The sequence below is a fragment of the Felis catus genome, chromosome E2 (assembly GCF_018350175.1).
Source record: "Felis catus isolate Fca126 chromosome E2, F.catus_Fca126_mat1.0, whole genome shotgun sequence".
NCBI classification, from domain to species: domain Eukaryota; kingdom Metazoa; phylum Chordata; class Mammalia; order Carnivora; family Felidae; genus Felis; species Felis catus.
In genome coordinates, this window is record NC_058382.1 from 59,096,071 (window position 1) to 59,115,030 (window position 18,960).

The 18,960-nt window shown below is 55.7% G+C and overlaps 1 long non-coding RNA gene across 1 annotated transcript; it reads left to right on the forward strand.

The window, feature by feature from the left end:
- Positions 1-7,436: 7,436 nt before the first annotated feature.
- Positions 7,437-13,029, forward strand: LOC123382391. The gene is made up of 3 exons (XR_006590690.1): positions 7,437-7,616; positions 7,862-8,628; positions 11,401-13,029. It is a non-coding gene; the product is annotated as an uncharacterized LOC123382391 (long non-coding RNA).
- The last annotated feature ends 5,931 nt before the right edge of the window (positions 13,030-18,960 follow it).

An 18,960-nucleotide genomic window follows, 5' to 3' on the forward strand; every position in this document is an offset into this window, starting at 1 on the left:
GCCACAGACGAGCAGGATGTTACTTCCTTCTGCTCGTGCTTTGTGTGTCTATTTTTACGTGCTGATAACCAAATTTAAGTACAGCCGGGTTGCTGCTTCGATTAAGCAGAAATCCATCTTGAAAGCGTTCTCTAGTTTCCAAGCCCTGGAAACCCCCGGGGCTCTGGACGGGCCTGGGCCTGGGGCAGGAGGGGCGCAGGGCCAGGCTGCGCCTGGAGCACGAGCCTCAGGCGCCCTCGAGGAGGACACCGCTGGCATGCACCTGCCGACACGCCCGTGCCCCGGCCCGGCTGCTCTGCGGCCCGGACTGCTGACCCCCATCCCGGGGAGCGGCTCCGGGCCGGCTGGGATCTGGGACGAGGCCCCCGGTGTTTGGGAGGGAAACGATACATCCCGACGGCTGGATGCGCTGGGGCCGATTCAGGCTCTGTGGTGGGAGCTGCTGTTATTTCAGACAAAGAGCTAAGAGAGCTGTTTTGTTTTTCAGACCGTGTCTCTGGAATTGTCTCCTTTAAAAAAAAAAAAAAAGTGTCTCTGAAATTGTCTCCTTTAAAAAAAAAAAAACCGTGTCTCTGGAATTGTCTCCTTTAAAAAAAAAAACTCTGATTTTATCCCAAAGTGGACGTTCCAAACCCCAAACCTCTAATCCAGGCTCGCTTGAAGGCTCCTGCCCTGGCCGGGAGCTGGCGCCGGGTTCGGGGCACCGGCGGGGAAGCACAGAGGCCGCCCGGTTCAGCCCGCCGCAGAGCCGGGGCCGGCGGGGTGAGCCCTCCAGGGAGCCCCTCGTCTGCGGCGGGCCCTTGGGGGGTCTGGGGGTGGGGAGGCCAGGGAGAGGGGCTGGGCGGGAGGCATTTGCTGAGGGGCACGTGTCTTCCAGAAGGCAGCCATCGGTGTCCAAGAATGCCACAGAGTGCCTTCCAGAATTCTATCTTCCGAGTGTGTGGGGAGGCTCACCCTTGGCTGACACGCTGGGAACGTCGTGAGTGCTGTGTCTGGGCTGGCACTCACCGCCCCCGACGAACGGGAGAGCCCCCGCCTGCAGTCCTGGGGGCGGCAGGGGAAACAGCAGGCCTCCTCCCAGCCAGGGGCCCCTCCCCTGCCGCCCCCCCCCACCGACCCTCTGCTGGCCTCCCCCCACTGCCGCGCAGACCAGGACCGAGACTGCCCCTCCTAGCACATTTCTGTCGCCCTTCAGGTCCCGGAACAGCGACATTGCTGTCTGGTGGCTGGGTGGAGAGCGGCTGGCCACTAATTGCTAGGTCAAGACAATGCTGGGTTGCCAGTCATTGAGGCCCTACTGTGTGGCCAAGTTCAGCGTGGGCGGCCTTGTACGTGCCGCCTCAGTGACTCCTCACGGCAATGCTGCGAGGCGATCCGTTTTCCAGATTGGAAAGACTGAGGCTCCGAGAGGTGGCCGTCACCTGGCTGGAGGGGGCAGGGCAAGCCTAGGGCTGATGGGTTCCCTTTATCTTGCACCACGTTACCTTTAGTGTATCGCGGGTTGGAACGTGTTCCCCCCCCAAAAAACATACGTGTACCCTGACCCCTGGCACGGGTGAATGGGACCTTATTTGGAAAACACTTCTGTGCAGATGTCATTGAGGATCTTAAGATGAAGTCACCCTGGTTTTAGAGTGAGCCCTGAATGTAATGACAAGCATCCTTATAAGGGACAGAAGAGGAGGTTACAGGCCATATGAGGACCAAGCAGAGACTGGGATGGCATGTGCAAAAGCTGGGACTGGCCGCTGCCACCAGAGCTGGGGGACAGGCACCAGCCAGAGCCTCCCGAGGGAGCCAGCCCTGCCCACACCTTGATTCTGGACTTCTGGCCACCAGAGCCAGGAGGCAGCAAAATCACATTGCTTTTAGCCACCAAGTTTGCGGTGGTTTTCTTCCCAGCAGCCCTGGGAGACTAACACAGCTGCCCTGCGGGCTGGCGGCCTCCCCACGGTCCATCTTCCTCAGTCTAGACGAGCCTGTGGGGCTCTGGTGCCGGGTGGGTGCCCACGGTCGGGGAGCCGTGCGAGTTCCCAGCATCTCGGGGCTCCCCCACGTGCAGATGTCCTCCCTGGATGGCTCCCTGGGTCCTTGGTAGCGTCTGAGTGCCCGTGTGTGCGTGTCACTCCCATTCTGCTGTCCACGGATACCCCAAGAGCCGTGGTTCAGCCCAGCGCAGAAAAGTCGTCACCCGTGACTTGGCAAATCTTTACCGAGTGTCCTCTGTGTGCGAGGCCCCGATCCAGGCCCTAGGATACGGCAGCCAGGAACACAGGGTCCCCACCCGCGAGGGAGTGAGGACAGAGGGAGAGTCACACAAGGAGCAAGAAAGGCGACCGAAACGGAGCCGGGGGCAGAGAGGGCGCACGGATGGAGACGGGGGCAGAAGCCAAAGGGCAGGCCCACGGTGACGCCCTCCTGGCTGGCTCACTGACTCCCCCAGAAATGCTCACAGGTCTGCCTCACGGATCGTGACTTTACCGGCGGAGACCCCGAGGCCCCAGGGAAATGCAGTCACTCGTACAAGGCCACGGGCTCCGTGCCACTTTTTCCAGCCCCTCCCCACATGGTAATCCAGGGCGACAACAATCACTTGTGTCGTGCACGGGTCTCGGGGTGGATGGCACTCGGCCGGCAGCCTCCGGCAGTTGCGGGCGGTTGGGGGTTGGTCTGCGCCGGGGGAAGAGTCCCTCACAGGGCGGGTGCCTGGGGGGGGCGGGGGACGAAGCAGCCGGGGCTGGAACAGCTGGGTGTCTCCAGCTCTCTTCCCTCTGTCTCTGTCTCCCTTCCTCTCTCTCCAGACCCCACGCCAGCTCTCGGTCTAGGTGTGGCTGGATTCTGGGCATCGTCTGTGCCAGTCAAAGGCTCCCGGGGCAAGCATCCCAAGCAGACCAACGAGGCTGCCTGGCCTTCTTGAACGGCCCCTGGAGGTCACTCCGAGCCACACGGGCCACATGATCCAGGTGCAGTCATAAAGGCTCATACCGGTTGAGGTGAGCTGCTCGGCCGTCGGGCTGAGTCTCGGGCACAGCCGGCCCCTCCCCGCTCTCCCATGCCGCACCCAGCCAGATCCTCTGCCCGGCTGGCTCTCCCTCCCCAGCTCTGCAGCCTGCTGCCCCAGGACACCAGCGAGGACGAGGACGATCCCACCACAGAGCAGACCCGCTGGTTTGGCTGCAGAGGCCGGTGCCACACACCCACCACTGCTGCCCCCCCCCCAATGTCTGCCCTGCCGTGTGAACACAACTGCATCCTGGGGGAGGACGGGCCGGGCAAATCCCTGGGTCCACGATCTTCCCGAGACACAGCCACGGAGTCGTCAAACTTCCTGAAGCAACGCTTGTTCTAATGGAGTGTATTTTGGGTGTTGGAAATGCAAACCTCAGCGCTTGACCAGGTGTGTCCGTGGACACGTCCTAATAGGACAAAATGCACCGTGCGTGGATTTCTACCACGGGTTTATATTTTTAACATTTACAACCAATAAACGTTGCCTCCAACATCAACACAAGAAAAGGAAGATCATAAACCCTTCCTTTCCGGTAGTGAAGGGAGTGGAGTCCCAGGCCGCGATGCTCACCGTCTCTTGTACAGCAACCGCGAGCGAATGCCTGCCCCGGGCCAGATTCTGGGCTGAGCCTTTCGCATTTACCATCTCATCGCGTCCTCAGACAACACTATTGTTGTCATTTCCATTTGAGACAGATTGGCCGTTTGCTCAAGGTCACGTGTTAGCAGGAGACAGAGCCGGGGCCCGAACGTCCCGGTCCCCAAATGGATATTGCACGTGATCCAATCCCTGTCATGAAAGCTCTTCTGTCAGGACGCAGAATATTCCCCAATCAACCTTCCCTCAACATCTGCTCGGGATGCCTCCCCTTTGAAAAATTCACTCTGCCACGTGTAATTCGGTGGCACCTGGCAGAGGGGTCTGAGGAAATTGGCAGCTGGCAGGTGAATTTGTCCTGGAGCTCGGCCATGGGCCAGGGAGGGACAAGCGAGGTGGTTCTCCAGGAGTTTCGTGGGCCCAGGGCAAAGAGGAAGAGCGAGTACCCCTTCCCGGAGAGAGATTCCCAGCAGGAAACAAGGGAGGAGCCAGAGAGCCCACACTGGGTTCTCTGAGCAGATCAATACCATCCAGAAACACCTAGCCGGGCTGATCAGGAAAGAGCAGAAATGATGCCGGTTACCAGTATCGGGGACGAGAGTGTGGACGCGACCGCAGGTCTCACGGACAGCGTGGAGGGAGTGGGCAGGCTGCTGGAGAGACACAGGCCACCATGGCTAACGCTGGAGGAGACAGGGGACCCCAGGAGTCCTATCTCACTGAAAAAACTTCCCACAGAGAAAATGCTAGTCCCCTGTGGCTTCACTGGTGAAGTCTACCAAACAGTTAAGGAAAGCGATTTTTTTTTTTTCCAATTCTGCACAGACCTGTGCAGAAAACTGAAAGGGAAGGATGATTACTCAACTCATTTCATGACCTGGCACCACCCTGATACCAGATCTGGACAAAGAAATGGTAAGAGGACGGAACTACGGACTAATATTCCTCGTGAACACAGAAGCAGAAATTCTAAACAAAATCTAGGAAATCAAATCCATCGATACACTAAAGGACTCAAAGAACTCAAAGTTCTGCCCCAGAAGATCGGACTCATTGATTAGAAAAGTCAGTGAAACTCATCATTATTAACAATCTAACGAAAGAGTCACGTGATCATCTCCAAAGAGACAGAAAAAAACATTTGGCAAAAGCTGCCACCCATTCCTGGTTTACAACACTCTTAGAGAACAGTGGATGGAAGGAAACCTCCTCACCCTAATAAATACGAACTATTCCACACGTCAGAGTTAACTCTAAACGGATCACAGATCCAACTGTGAACCCTGAAACTGTAAAACTTCTTGGATAAAGGAGCAAACAGGTGGCCTGTTAGACAAAGACTTCTTAGGTCCGCCATGTTCTGTAGCTTGCAGATGGGCGTGACCTACAAACGGATGATGGAAAACTCTGCATTGTCTCAAAATTCAAACTCCCTGCTGTTCCAAAGCAAAGTTAAGACAATGGTCGGACAAGCTCCATGTTGAGAGAAGATGTTTGAAAGATCATGTGTCTGGGGCTCCTGGGTGGCTCAGTTGGTTACGCATCCGACTTCGGTTCAGGTCATGATCTCGCGGTCTGTGAGTTCGAGCCCGGACTCGGGCTCTGTGCTGATGGCTCGGAGTCTGGATTCCCCTTCGGGTTCTGTGTCTCCCTCTCTCTCTGCCCCTCCCCTGCTCATGTTCTGTGTCCCTCTCGCTTAAAAATACATAAACGTTGGGGCGCCTGGGTGGCGCAGTCGGTTAAGCGTCCGACTTCAGCCAGGTCACGATCTCGCGGTCCGTGAGTTCGAGCCCCGCGTCAGGCTCTGGGCTGACGGCTCAGAGCCTGGAGCCTGTTTCTGATTCTGTGTCTCCCTCTCTCTCTGCCCCTCCCCCGTTCATGCTCTGTCTCAAAAAATAAATAAACGTTGAAAAAAAATACATAAACGTTAAAAAAATTTTAAAAAAGAAAGATCACATTTCAGATAAAGCACTTTTATTCGGAATATATAAGAATGCTTGAAACCCTGTCGTAAGAGAACCAGCAACTCGATGTAAGCAGGGGTAAAATATTTGAAGAAGTACATCACGGGAGAAGATCTGTGGATGGAAAATAACCCCCAAAGAGACGTCCCACATGGTGAGTTGTTTGGGAAATGCAGATTTAAACCCCAGTGAGGTGCCTCCACACCGCTGGGTAGGCGGCCACGATGAGAGTCTGGACACACCCAAGCTGGCCAGGGTATGGGGGGCAGGGGCGCACGTGTCGGTGGGAGTGCAGAACGGAGCAGCCACTTTGACGTCCAGAACTTTCCTGCGATTCTCGTGTAGAGTTTCCACCTCTCCACTTGCGTTGCCCACCTGTTCCTGCATGCCGTGCACCTTTGTCCGCGGGAGCCCTTCGCACCCCAGTCGTGGTTATTATAAGTGCCCCGCTCTCTCGCTCTCCCTCAAGTCTGTGTAAATCCGAGGCCTGTTCTGAGGCTTGCTTTGTCCCTCGAGCATGTGTTTTCTCGCCTTTTCAGATGAGTTGTCATTTTCTGTTGAAAGCCAGACACGGCGCGTCGGGTCATAGAAACAGAGGGAGATAGTGTGAGGTTCCGGGATGATCTGGCTGGGAGCTGGGCTGGGCTCAATGTTCCTGCGGCTGCAGGTGCTTCGGCTTCAAACTCTGTGTCTCCACTGCTGCCCGTGGGCTTCCCTAACAGTTCTTCCTCCCGTGGGGTCTGTGTCTTACAGCTCCTCCACTGCAATACGCTGATTCTCTACCGGAGGCTGTGGGGTGGTGGTAAGGTTTGGGGAGGGCGTTGTTGCATAAATTCATGATTCAACCTCGGTCTTGCAGTGGGTCTGTGTCCTTGGGCTGTGACTGTCTCAGAAGTTTCAAGCTTATTTTCCCTCCTAAGGTGAGACCGGAAGGCTAGAATCGTAGCCCGTCCTCCCCCGAAGAGACAAACATCTGGTAGTCTCTTGTCCCGGAGGGTAGGACTTCGTTGCGCAGAATGCTCTGGGCGTGATTCAAAATGGCGACTTTCCCCTTCTCCCTGCAGAGTGAAGAGGGGATCTTTCTCAGTTCTTCATGGCGAGACCCTGGTGGGGTTTCTGGGGTAGAACCCACGAGGGTACAAAAGTCTCTAAGACTGCACCCCTGGGACTTTCTCGTCCTCACACTAACTGACGCCTGGCCTCCAGCAAGTTGTCTTGTAAATGTTCCCATGAGTTTACGGCTCCAGCAGCTTCTGTTCCAAGGACGCAGACCTTGTTTGCGACTCTGACGGTTTGCCCTGTGATCCCGTTCTCTGATATGTCTGAGAAAAGTCATTGGTTTTTGGGTTGTTAGGCAAGAAGGGGAGTGATTCCAAGCTTTTTACATGTCAGGCTGGAAACTGGAAGTCAGTACACGACCACTTTGGAAAACAGTTTGGCAATCTCTCTTTTTTTTTTTTTTTAAGTTTTTTTTTTCAACGTTTTTATTTTATTTTTGGGACAGAGAGAGACAGAGCATGAATGGGGGAGGGGCAGAGAGAGAGGGAGACACAGAATCCGAAACAGGCTCCAGGCTCCGAGCCATCAGCCCAGAGCCCGACGCGGGGCTCGAACTCACAGACCGCGAGATCGTGACCTGGCTGAAGTCGGACGCTTAACCGACTGCGCCACCCAGGCGCCCCCAGTTTGGCAATCTCTTAAGAGGTTAGATGTATACCCACCATATGATCTGGCCATTCCACTCCTAGGCATTTACCCAAGATAAATGAAAGCATATGCACGTAGCAGTTTTATTTATAATAACCTCAGACGTCCATGAACACATGAGTGGCATATCCATATACCAGACTACCACTCAGCCCTCAGAGGCAGAATGAACTATTGGCACGTACTACAACATAGGTATCTCCCAAAATAACTATGCCAAATGAAAGAAGCCAGACAAAAAAGAGTGCAGGGTTTATGATTCCATGCACAGAAAATTCCAGAACTCCATAGTGACAGAAAACAGATCAATGGCTGCCACGGGATCAGGGCACCGCTAGGTAGGGGAGTAGGAGGGACAGACTGCAAAGGGCCACGAGGAAACTTTGGGGGGATGGCTATGTTCATTTTCTGGATTGCAGTCACGGTTTCGCAGGCACGTATATTTGTCAAAACTTATCAACTGCTATGCTTTAATGGGTGCTGTTTGTTCTATCCCAATTATACCTCAATAAAGCCCTTTTTAAAAAAGGAATCTGAACAAAGAAACATCACCTTCTGAGAGACTGTTTTTCTTTTCTAACAGGAAGGCACATGAGAAGTCAAATCGAGTCCAGACAATAGAGATGTCCGACTGTGTTTCCCAGCCCTGAGGCGGAGTGCCATTCACAAACGTGGCTACCCTGGCATCTCGAGGTCACGGTCTTCCATGGCTCGACTTGCCTTTGTCCCCTCCATGTGAATCTGGGGGCCTGAGACCGTCAACCGAATATAGTGGAAGTCAAGCTGCAGGAAGTCCGAGGCCAGGTCCTAACGGGCCCCCTGGCTTCCCCTGGTTCTCCGGAGACTCCTGCTCTGGGGGAAGCCAACCCTGAGCAAGAAGTGTGACCCCTGCGACCGTCGTGCTGGAGAGGCCACGTGTGGGCCGGTGAGTGACCATCTGGTGCTCACATTCACGTCTCAAACTCCAAGCCCAGGGCTCCGGTCTCAGGGTATCTCGTGCCCGCTGGGCCGCGTGTCAGCCCCTGCTCAGTTCTGTCCCCTCTTAATGGGTCCACGACAATCTCAACCATCTAGGCTGCTGTTTCCAATTCAAGTTGTCAATCTTCCAAAAGCAAATCTACTTATTAGAATAGTGTGATCGGGCCTGTATGTATGAGTGTTCAATGCCAGTTCAAGCAACCTGCTTTCAATCTGGCGGACAAATCCCACCTGTGTGCCGTATGACCACGACTTTGTCTTTACGGCATTACCCCAAGCAGCGAGTCTTTAAAAAAGTTCTAGAAAGAGCGCAACAGGCTCACCCACGTGTATTTCCTTTCAGTTTCAACCTGTGCAGTCTGAACAGCCCCTGTGAGTATCTGCTGTGTTACTGGTTTCCTTCTTCCCCTTTGATGCCAGGGACCTCGGTAGACCAGTAAGCCACAGCTGGGAATGCATTCAGAGACCATTAGTACAGGAAGCACGGTGGAATCCAAGGAAACCGTGAACCAGTGAGTTGGAAAACAGTCTATGAAAGGCCTTTTCAGGCTGTTTCTTTCAGGAGGAGTTTGTTTTTGGATTAAAGGAGTTTATTCTATTCAGGTATTCACGAATACCCAGGCTCTCTGCACCAGCTGGAATGTGGAAACCCCTCAGTCATAATCAATTGCCGTAGAGGGGACTGGCATGTTCCGACCGGGGAATACATGGATGAAAGAGGCGTAATTAGGTGACGCGCCTTCAAAGGAGATGAAAAGCCCAAAACATCCTCAAAAACGCAGGCAAAAAAATACCCCGAGATCACTACGCTCTTTATTTTGGAAGTAGCAGCTCCCATAAAGGACTAGGTGTCAACGGCATGGTGTGTAGTGAGGTCTTGGCCTGGGTTTCTTTCTTTCTTGTTTCTTTCCCTGCTCGGGGGAAAAAATGATGGAAATGTCACTCCTGCAGTCCCTCCACTCCCAGCAAATGCTGTCAACGGCTCGCTCTTGAACCGGAGACTCTGAACCACGCCGATGCCTTACCGGGCCTCCACCCACGGGTAGGACAGGGGGCCCAGCGCTTGGCGGCATACCTGTTTGAGCCCCCTGCCCCTGCCGCGTGCATCACGGCTTTCTCTGAATGGCTCGTTTATATCCTTGACTCCTCTGGTTAACAAACAGCGCCCTTTCTCTGCTGATGTTGCCAAGAAAACACACCAAGTTCCGCCATCTTCTTGACGTTCCTTCTCCCTGGACAATTCTTATTCTCTGATCTCGTCGGATAGAGGAGATTGGCAGATTCTGATCACGAAGGGGTTTTGTAGCCAGGGTCCCCCCTCCCGTCCCCCACTCATTTTCAGACGAGAAGACGGAGCCCCCGGGGAGCTTGTGTGACTTCCTCTGAGGAGCAGGTCCAGAGCCAAAATAGAAACTGGGGGGTGGGGTGGTCTGACCCCCAAGTGAGTACTTTTCCTACTGCTCAAACTACTCCTTCTCAACTTCCCTTTATTTTTAATGCTTTCATGGACATACTCTGACTGTGTTGTGGCGATCATTAACACATATTTAAATAATTATGGAAAAATCCGCATTTTATGCATCCTTAAGCACTTTGACCTCTGGGTTTCTGCAGCTGGATGTGATGGGGCGTCAGCTTTGGCACATTTCAATTAGTGTTCTAACTGCTTCTTTGCCCCTGTGGTCTTGAAGCAGCCCGCACGGCACACCTGCCTTATTGAGCTCAGCGTCCCCAAAAACGCTTACACACACACTTGGCTTTTTCTTCTTCTTCTCTCCCTCACCCCCCTTCTCCTTCCTGGCTGCATTCGAGAGTGCAGAATGAATGTGCTATTGAAGGCCACTTTGACAACACCACTAAATAAGGATTCCTCTTGGCTGGCAGAATTTTTTCCAGTTCAGACCAGGGCTACACAGAAAGGGATGAAAAGTACCCATCAGCCAAAGCAGTGGTTATGGCTTGAGGTAGGAGGACACACAGACAGGGGCCCTGCGTAGACAAAGAAGACATATATATCTACCTGCAGAAATGTATATGTGTATATTTAGATATCTATCTGCCTGCCTATCTGTCTATCTATGTGTCTATCTATCTATCTATCTCTTCCGCCTCAAGCCATATGTACGGCCAAGAATGGAATCGCACTGTTTTGTGTTGTGCTTTTCCAGAGTACATTAGATTACGCTCATTTTCCTTATCAATCCATCTGAAGTTAATGGCATCACCCTTCGTCATACGGATGCACCATCAGCTTTAAAACCAAGTGTCTACTGTTGAACCCATGGACCTCACGTCTCTGATGTATTTGTTTCGTGGATTTAATTTTGGTGCTGTTGACAGCATCCCGTAAACACCTTTTTAGTCTAGTCCGAATATTCCCTTGGGACAACTTTCTACGAGTCTTATCCTAAAGGGCTCGGCACTCTTAAAACCTGGATACGTGTTGCTCCTGAGAAAGGTGGGGGCGGTTTAGAATCCCACCGCCTGTGTTAGGGGATGTGCCCTCTCCCCCACAGCCTCTGTCAGTACCGTGCATTGTCCTTCAAAGCAGTCTTTGTCTATAAAATTTTGAAATGTCCCATCGATTGAGGAGGTGACATATAGAACATAAGGAGAAGCAGGAGCAGGAGATCTGGATTCGATTGGTGAAGATAATTGTGGCCCTCATTTACCTGTCCAGGACTTTAAAAAAAAATTTTTTTTAAATGTTTGTTTATTTTTGAGATAGACAGAATGCGAGTGGAGAAGGGGCAGAGAGGGAGTCACAGAATCCGAAACAGGCTCCAGGCTCTGAGCTGTCAGCACGGACCCCGACGTAGGGCTCGAACCCACGGACGGACAGCAAGATCATGACCCGAGCCGAAGTTGGACGCCCAACCGACTGAGCCCCCCAGGCGCCCCCACCTGTCCAGGACTTCTTTCTAAGCAAGTGCTAGATGTTTTTCAGTTGCCTGCCAGGTGCACTCTTCTGGTGCCCCAAGAGACAGCGAAGGATTCCCTTGCCCTCTGGCCTCCAGCTGAGTTCGATCAGTTAGGCGCTGGTAGGGGATGGGGAGTCAGGAGGAGAGTTATCCCCCTGGACCGCTTCCTGCAGTAGTCCTTTGGATTGACTTTATCCCCTGACTAAAGCGACATGTTTGTTAGCCCTCTTCTGCAGGTACAGCTCTGTCCCCTGGCCTTGGTGACCAGGCCCCCCCTCCATCGTTAGCCTGGGGACGCATCTCCCTTGCTGGTTTCCTTTGTTAAACACTTCTCAGTGACCCTGTTTGACTGCATCACCTACCTCTTCCTGCAACCCTGCCAGGCACCAAGGGATTGCCACAGTTCTCCTTAATTATTCTACATGCTGAACAAAGGTATATTTCAACACAGTAGAGGCGTAAATGGACAGACAGGAAAGATAAAACATCTCTGCACTGGAGAGGAAGAGAAGAGAGGGAAACCTCGTACATCCAAACAAGGCCGTCAACCGCGTCTGCGCCCAAGGTCCTGACTTGGCCCCCTTCCTGCATTTGCTATCTGGTCCTTGTTGGAGACACGACCGTCTACCCAACCAGCCAGGTCAGAAGTATGGCAGTCATCGAAGGTTCCTCCCTTTCCTGGTCGTCACCCACAAATAACCACCCAGCAGGGTCCCTAAATCCTGCCTACCAAGTGTGTGTCGCCTCCTACGTACCCACCCCAAGTTCACCATTGCTAGAGCCTCCTAACTGGTCCTCAACTGCCATCTGGCACCAGCGTTCACCCCACACTCTGTCAAGTGCCCGTGGTGATCCTTCTGGGTGAAAAAAATCGATGCTGCTACTCATCTCTGAAATAAGCTTTAATGGCTCTGTCTTAGTTTGGGTTTTCTGAAAGCAGAGCCTGAGACAAGGACTTGGTACGGGTGGTTTGTTTGGAGGATGGGGCCAGGAAGCAGGAGGGAGCGGGGGAGTGAGACGAGGGAAGAGGAAACTCAGCAGAGCGCACTCAGGAACGGTCACTGTCGGGGCCACTCCGAATTGTCTGGGGGGGCTGGCATCCAACCACTCACCCCTGCCCCACTGGCTGAGGGTTAACCCTGGGACTTTAACTGCCCTGCACTTCCGGGCAGCTGGGGGGCCTTCCCTGGGCTGGAGATAGCAAAGTGGAGAGATGCGGGATGCTGGGGAGTGCCAGGAACTGCCCATGACAAGGGTGCTGAAAGCAGGCGGCTGAAAGGGTGGCTCGCAGGCGTCACAAGCATCTGCGGCCACCTCCACCTCACGGCCAGGATGGAGCCCTTCGTGACTCACCTCTTTTGTCTACCCTGCTTATGTCCTGATGTCCATCTCCCGTGTTCAAGGCCACCATTAGCCCACGTAATGCTTGTGCCTGTCAGAAAGTCACCTCTTCTAGGCAGCTTTGTATGTGTGCATCCTGATAAGCTTGGGTAGGCTGGAATCCACCCCACTGGCCTCTTGAGCTTGGCATCCTTGTATAGGACACAGCCTGAACAACTGGATGGGGGTAGCCCTGAACATTAATCTCAGTCCAAGGAACCGCACAGCAGTCCCTGAATACACCAAACGGTTCACATTTCTACGACTCTCTGTACTGTTCTTTGTGCTTAGAGCTTATTTGTCAAATAGTCACTGAGCATGTACTACGGGCCAGTCACTCCTGGAAGTGCTGGGAATACAGCATAGCACAAAGCACACGTGAAAATGCCAGCCCACGTAGAACTCACGCTGGAAGCGGGAACAGACCTCCAAAGAAATAAGTGAGGAGGCATATAGTATGCTGGATGGCATTGTCGTCTGCCACCCGGGAAAAGAAAGCAGGGGTGGAGGGCACGGGGGGAGGGGCGGCAATACTCAGTCCAGGTCAGAGAAGGTGACACTGGAGTGAAGACCTAAGGCTGGATGAATAGGAGAAGCGTTCCGGGAGGAGGCACGGCCAGGGCAAAGGCCCTGAGACAGCGCGCGGTGACGAGGACACATTCGGGCCGGAGCAGAGTGAGTGAGGGGAGAGCCAGGAAACTAGGTCAGAGAAGAAGGACGGGCAGCTGGGTGGATGGCGCGGGGCCTGGCCAGGGCCTCCGCCTCTACTCACCTCTACGCAGCGTGAGGGAGCAGGGAAGGGCTGGGGCACAGGAGGGGCGGGATCCAAGCCTCATCCTCACGGGACCCCTGTCTCTTCATGCCCCCCGCCCCCGACTCATCTCTATAAACCCGGCAGAAGCCCTTTCAATCCCCACCCTGCCCTGCCCCACACCCGGGGTGGCTCGCACCCTGCCCGTCTTGGTAGGTCCCGTGCTGTATCCCGACGGGAGGGCGGGAGAGAGACGGGAACCCCCACCGGGGCCTCGGGGACCTGCTCCACTGGCCAGGCAAATGGCCTCCCGAAGAGACTCTTCCAGAATATCCATGGCGGAACTCTTTGGACGCAATAGAGAAAGACATGCCTCCTTGAGGATGGGGGCACTGAAAGGTGCGAAGGTTTCCCTTGTAAGATCCAGTTTCCTGGTCTGTGAGGTGGGGGAATTGTATCTACTGTGGCCGGGGCGGCGCTCTCGTTAGCATCACGATGCACATTCTGGCTCACCCCGAGGGAGCGGCCCGGCGAGTCCCCGGGACGGACCCGGATTCCCGTTTCCATGCAACAACACGTAGCTTCTGGCACGAGCAGGACCACGTCGTCCTTAAACTGTCTCCTTGACACGTCAGGAGGGGAGATGAGGGGGAAAGTACTTCAACGAGGTGTTTTAGCAGAAGGCACACGGCGGGCTTTGAGGCTGGAGGTTTAAAGCCCCATGGGACACAAAGCCACAGCAAGACGCCACGGCAGCCCCGTGGGGACGATGGCTGCTATCTGCAAGGTGGGAAGTACCACGTGTTGGCGAGGTCGGGGAGGAAGCGGAGCTCTGGGAAACAGTCGGGCAAAGCCCAGCTGGTTACGCAAAGCCGCCGTGTGGCCCAGCAACGCCACTTCTGGGTCTACAACCCCCCCCAAGGTTGAAAGCAGGAACTCAGACAGGTATTTATACACCTATGTCCACAGCAGCGCTATTCACAATACCCAAAAAGGTGGAAACGGGGGGTCTGGGTGGCTCAGTCCGACTCTTGGTTTCAGCTCAGGTCATGATCTCACGGTTCATGAGTTCGAGTCCTGCTTGGGATTCTCTCTCCCTCTCTCTCTTTGCTTCTCCCCCACCCACATGCTCTCTGTCAAAGATAGAATAGAATAGAATAGAACGAAATGAAATGAAAAGCTGGGAGCCACCCAAGTGTCCGTCAACAGATGAATGCGTAAGCAAAACGTGGTCCATCCACACCGCGGAGTATTATTCAGCCATAAAAAGGAAGGAAACCCCGACCCCTGGAGGCGCCCGGCGGACATTATGCCGAATGAAGCAAGCCAGCTGCGTAGACTACACGCACTATGAATCCATTTCTGTGAGGAACGGACAGCGGTCAGACCCACGGACACAAAAGTAGACGGTGGGCACTGGCGGCTGGGGAGGGGGGTGGGGAGTCGGTGTCCAGTGGGGATGGAGTTTCTGTTCGGGAGCTGAGAAAGTTCTGGAGAAGGATGGTGGGGATGGGTGCACACGAATGTACTGAGAGCCACAGAACTGTACTGCCCAAAAATGGTTAAAACGGCAACATTTCACGGTATGTGAGTTCTTCCACAATTAGAAAACAGACGTGGGACAGCAGCTGGCGCCCGTGGGGGGGCCGCCCTCCCCTGCCGGGGGGGCTCAGAGGGCAAGGAGAGGAGACAGGTAACGGCGACAGGAGCACTGTGCGGGCGCGCCCAGCAAGGGGGAGACGGCGCCGTGGACCCCATCGATCTGTGGGTGCAGGTGCCGTCTGCGGAAGCCGGAAGGCCACCCGGGGGACGTCGTCCTCCAGAGGCCTCGGGCGGCCAACGTGTCGACTCAGAGACCGCCAGTGGCAGTAAGAAAAGGTGTAACTGAAGTGTCATCTGAAAGCTGGTAGAGACTCAGTGACGCTTCAAAGGTGTGACACGGGGACCGGGCCGGGATGGCGGGGCACCAACGATGCCCCTGGAGCCGGGGCTTATGTTCCACCTTCGGTGCGCGAGAAGGGCACAGGCGGGAACTCACCCGAGCGGGGAGGATTGGGGGTTTGACAGGGATGGCGACCGTCTCCCAGATCAACCCCAGGAGAGCCGAGATAGCCCTGAGCGGAAGGGACGCCCTCGTCCCCACAGCGGCGGGAACAGCAGGGCCGGGAACACAGGGAAGGAGGAAGCCCGGCACGCAGTGTGGGGAACCTGACTCACGTGCCCCGAGGCCGAATGGAGCTGGAGACCGGAAATCCCCCACACCTGGGGCACTCTTACCCCAAATGTGGAGAAGGATGACCCCACGTCCCCAGAGTGCCCCGTCCAAGCAAACTCAGCACACGGCAAAGGAAACCAGGAATCCTACCATTCGGTGGTGTCTTTGTTGTTTCAAAAACGCGGCTCTGGAAACAAACTTGAACAGCCCATCAGGTGTGTACCTTCCCCCGCAGAGAGCAGCCCTGTTTTACAGGGAGAAGCCTTCGCACCTGCGGCCTTCACTCGCTGAGGCAGGACCATTTGGGGTGCCCGGATGCGTGAGCCCCGGGTGCTGGGGTGTTGGGGGAAACCACACTCCTGCCTCGTGGAGCCATGGCCCTGGGGACGAGGCCGCCACAGCGCAGGGGGGCGCATGTGGCCTTCGGGACCCTGGCTGGGGGTGGAGGAGGGGGTTCCCAGCGGGCTGATGCTGGAGCCCAGAGCTGAGGGTAAGAAAGGGGGCCGGGAAAGGCCACGGGGCATACTTGCTATTGGTCTGGGGTGGAGGTTTAAGCAAGGGGGACCAGCTGAGGCTGGAGGGGACGTGGAGTGGGTGAGCGAGGGGTGGACGGGAAGTGAGCCCGAGCAGTCACCAAGGGCCTCCAATCGCTCCAAAGTGTCTGGGTCTTTTCTGGAGCCTGAGAGAAGCCCGGTTTGAAGGAGACACTGTGGGTTTCGTAACTCAGGGTCGTGTCTCCGGCTGAGACCCATGGGGTACAGATCAGGCAGGACAGGGAGGCCTGTCGGCAGCTGCTGGGACGTATGGCGAGCCTGTGCATCCGGGCACCCCAAATGCGTGACACGGCGAGGACCGGAGGGGGGGGCGGCCGTGAGGAGGCACATGGGTGGATGCAAGCGGAGGAGGTCTAATGAGCTTCCTAAGGCACCTTCTCCAAGACGCTTTCACCAGAGTCGTTTAGGGGGCAGCCCACACATTCTGTGTCAGCACAGGGGTGACCTGACCGTCCTGGGAGGCGGGGTTCCTGAGAGCACAGTCCGCGGCAACAGAAAACGCAGATGTGGCTGCCTGCCGTCCCCTCCGCTGGAGCTACACAGGCCGGAGCTGGGGATGCCACATTAACCCTGTCACCCCCCCACCCCCACCCCAGCACGGACAGCCACGGAGAGCCCTGGAGTCCAGAATCCACGTCGTTGCTGGTGAGCCCTGGCCCGCGTGGCCCTGGCGTGGCTCGCCAGTTGCCGGCACAGATGCAAGGCCCCTCTGAGCCTGGACACCCCGTCGTCCCCATGTTGAGGCAGAGCTCGGTCCCTCCACCAGCACGGCCCAGCGGAGGCCGGGCCACCAACCAAATAAGCCACCCGGTCCGCTGGTGTGGGGAGAAACGGACATCGCCACACAGAATCAGGGAAAGAAATGCAAATATAAAGAACCTCCAAAGAGGCCAGGCCTTACCTTGGTGATTCCGATTCCACACGTGTGTGGCGATGCCTCCGTGTGGCTCCGGGGGGCTTTCTGGGGACACAGCTGGGAGTGACACAGGGAGCCATGGCCGGGGGGGCCTCAGACAAAGCCCCTCACCCGTCGGACCTCAGGGCTCTGAGTGTGATGAGTGTGGGGTGGCCCTTCCCACGGCGGAGGTCGGGGTCCGTTTCTAACCTGCTTGTCGGCAGGAGCAGAGGGCTCTGGGGAGGCCAGTCTGGAGCAGAGCCCAGGAGCAAGGTCTCTTGGAGGCAAGTGAGCTCGGATGGCCCCGAGCTTGGACGCTGGGGCCGCACAACCTGTCTCCAAACCCCAGCTCTGCCCCGTATGCTGCCAGGCCTCGCCGTCCCCCACGCCTCAGTTTCCCCGTCCGCAAGTGAGGGATAATGGCAACGCCCGCCTCCTGCGGTCGTGGGAGGCGCCAGCTGTATGCAGAGGGTGTGAGGGATGTGAGCACAGAGCCGGCCCCACGGGCTGCTGGCTCCCGGTTTCGCCTCACTGCCCAGCACGCTGCCGTGTAGCCTGGAGTCGGGAGACACGAGTGTGTGTGCCGACGAACTGGAAGACCCACACGGCCCGGGTCGCACGGGGCCAGGCTGCTTGAAAGGGCCTGTCCTTCCGCTCTGCGGACCACTGGGTGGTTTTAACCTTTCGGCTTCTTTAAATAAACGCCGAGAGCTCCCGCTGCTCTGTGCTCCCGAGTGCATTCCGGCCGGGATCGGAACCGGGAAAGAAGAGGCCCGCTCTGCACACCTGCTCCAGGAAGCCCGAGCCGCGTCCCGCGCGGTGCCCACCGGAGGGGCCTCCTCTCTGAACGCGTGACTGTCTGCAGCCACGCTTCCGGTGCGAGGCGAGAGCGAAGGCCTTGGCTGGATGGAGACATTGCCTTCTGGGTCACTCCCTTACTGGAATGTTCTGCCTCCTGCCAAAGATAGTCAAGTTAGGTCACATATCCCCTCATTCAAGAAAACAATAGTTTTACAGAAAAACCCCAGCACGGCCTTTCCTGGGCATAAACACGGCCGTGTCGCCCCAGCACATCTGTGGGCCGGGGAGGCGGCCTGGGGGTGATCTGTGTTTTGAATGCTCCCTCTTGGCAAGGGTGACAACAGACTGCAACAGAATGCTCTCAACTGCAGGCATTTTCCTCGTCAACCTGAGCCTTCCGTCCCTACAATGGGATAAAAGTATCTGTTTACGGTTGTTGTGAACACAAATCCCATCACACCTTCAAAAACAGGCATGTGGTGAGTGATCGATAAATCGCTACAATTTACTGAGTGCTTATCATGGATAAGACTTCCTGGAACAGCTTTTCGAATCACCACTGGTTTTAATCCAAAACGTGAAGACCGTCTGGGGTGATGGTCATCGCCCCCACCTCATGGATGAAGAGTTCGAGGCACAGAGAGGTTAAGTAACGTGCCTGAGGCCACCCAGCTGGACAGTTCTGTGCGCTCACGGCCATCCCACATCCTCTCGTGTTACTTTCCTTCCTGTCATTACATTACTCTTCCTATTTTTTGTCCCCTCCCTCCGCCACACCCCTGCCATCTGACAGCCCAGCAGCCTGGTGACCAGGCAGTCCCCGCTCTGGTTTCTTGTGCTCCCCCGCACCGGGTGCACGAATGATACGCATGAACTCGACCTTCCCGGGTGAACTGTGGTTCATGTTGCAAGGTCAGGCTCAAGCGTAGCCTCCCTTCTGAAAGCTTCCCTAGTCCCTCCAGTCGAGGTCACCGTCCCCTCTTCTGTGCCCCTCTCGGTGCCTGTTGTCTGCTGTCCCCAGCGTGTCCGATAAATAGTCACTATTTCTTCCTTCCCACCGAGGCTGTGGGCTGTTTTTCCACCCTTGAACCTGGGCTTGGCCACTGGGACATTAGCAACACGATGTGAGCGCTGTGCCCACAGCACAGGGAGCTGGGCCACCCTGTCTTTCAGGACCTCAGCATTTC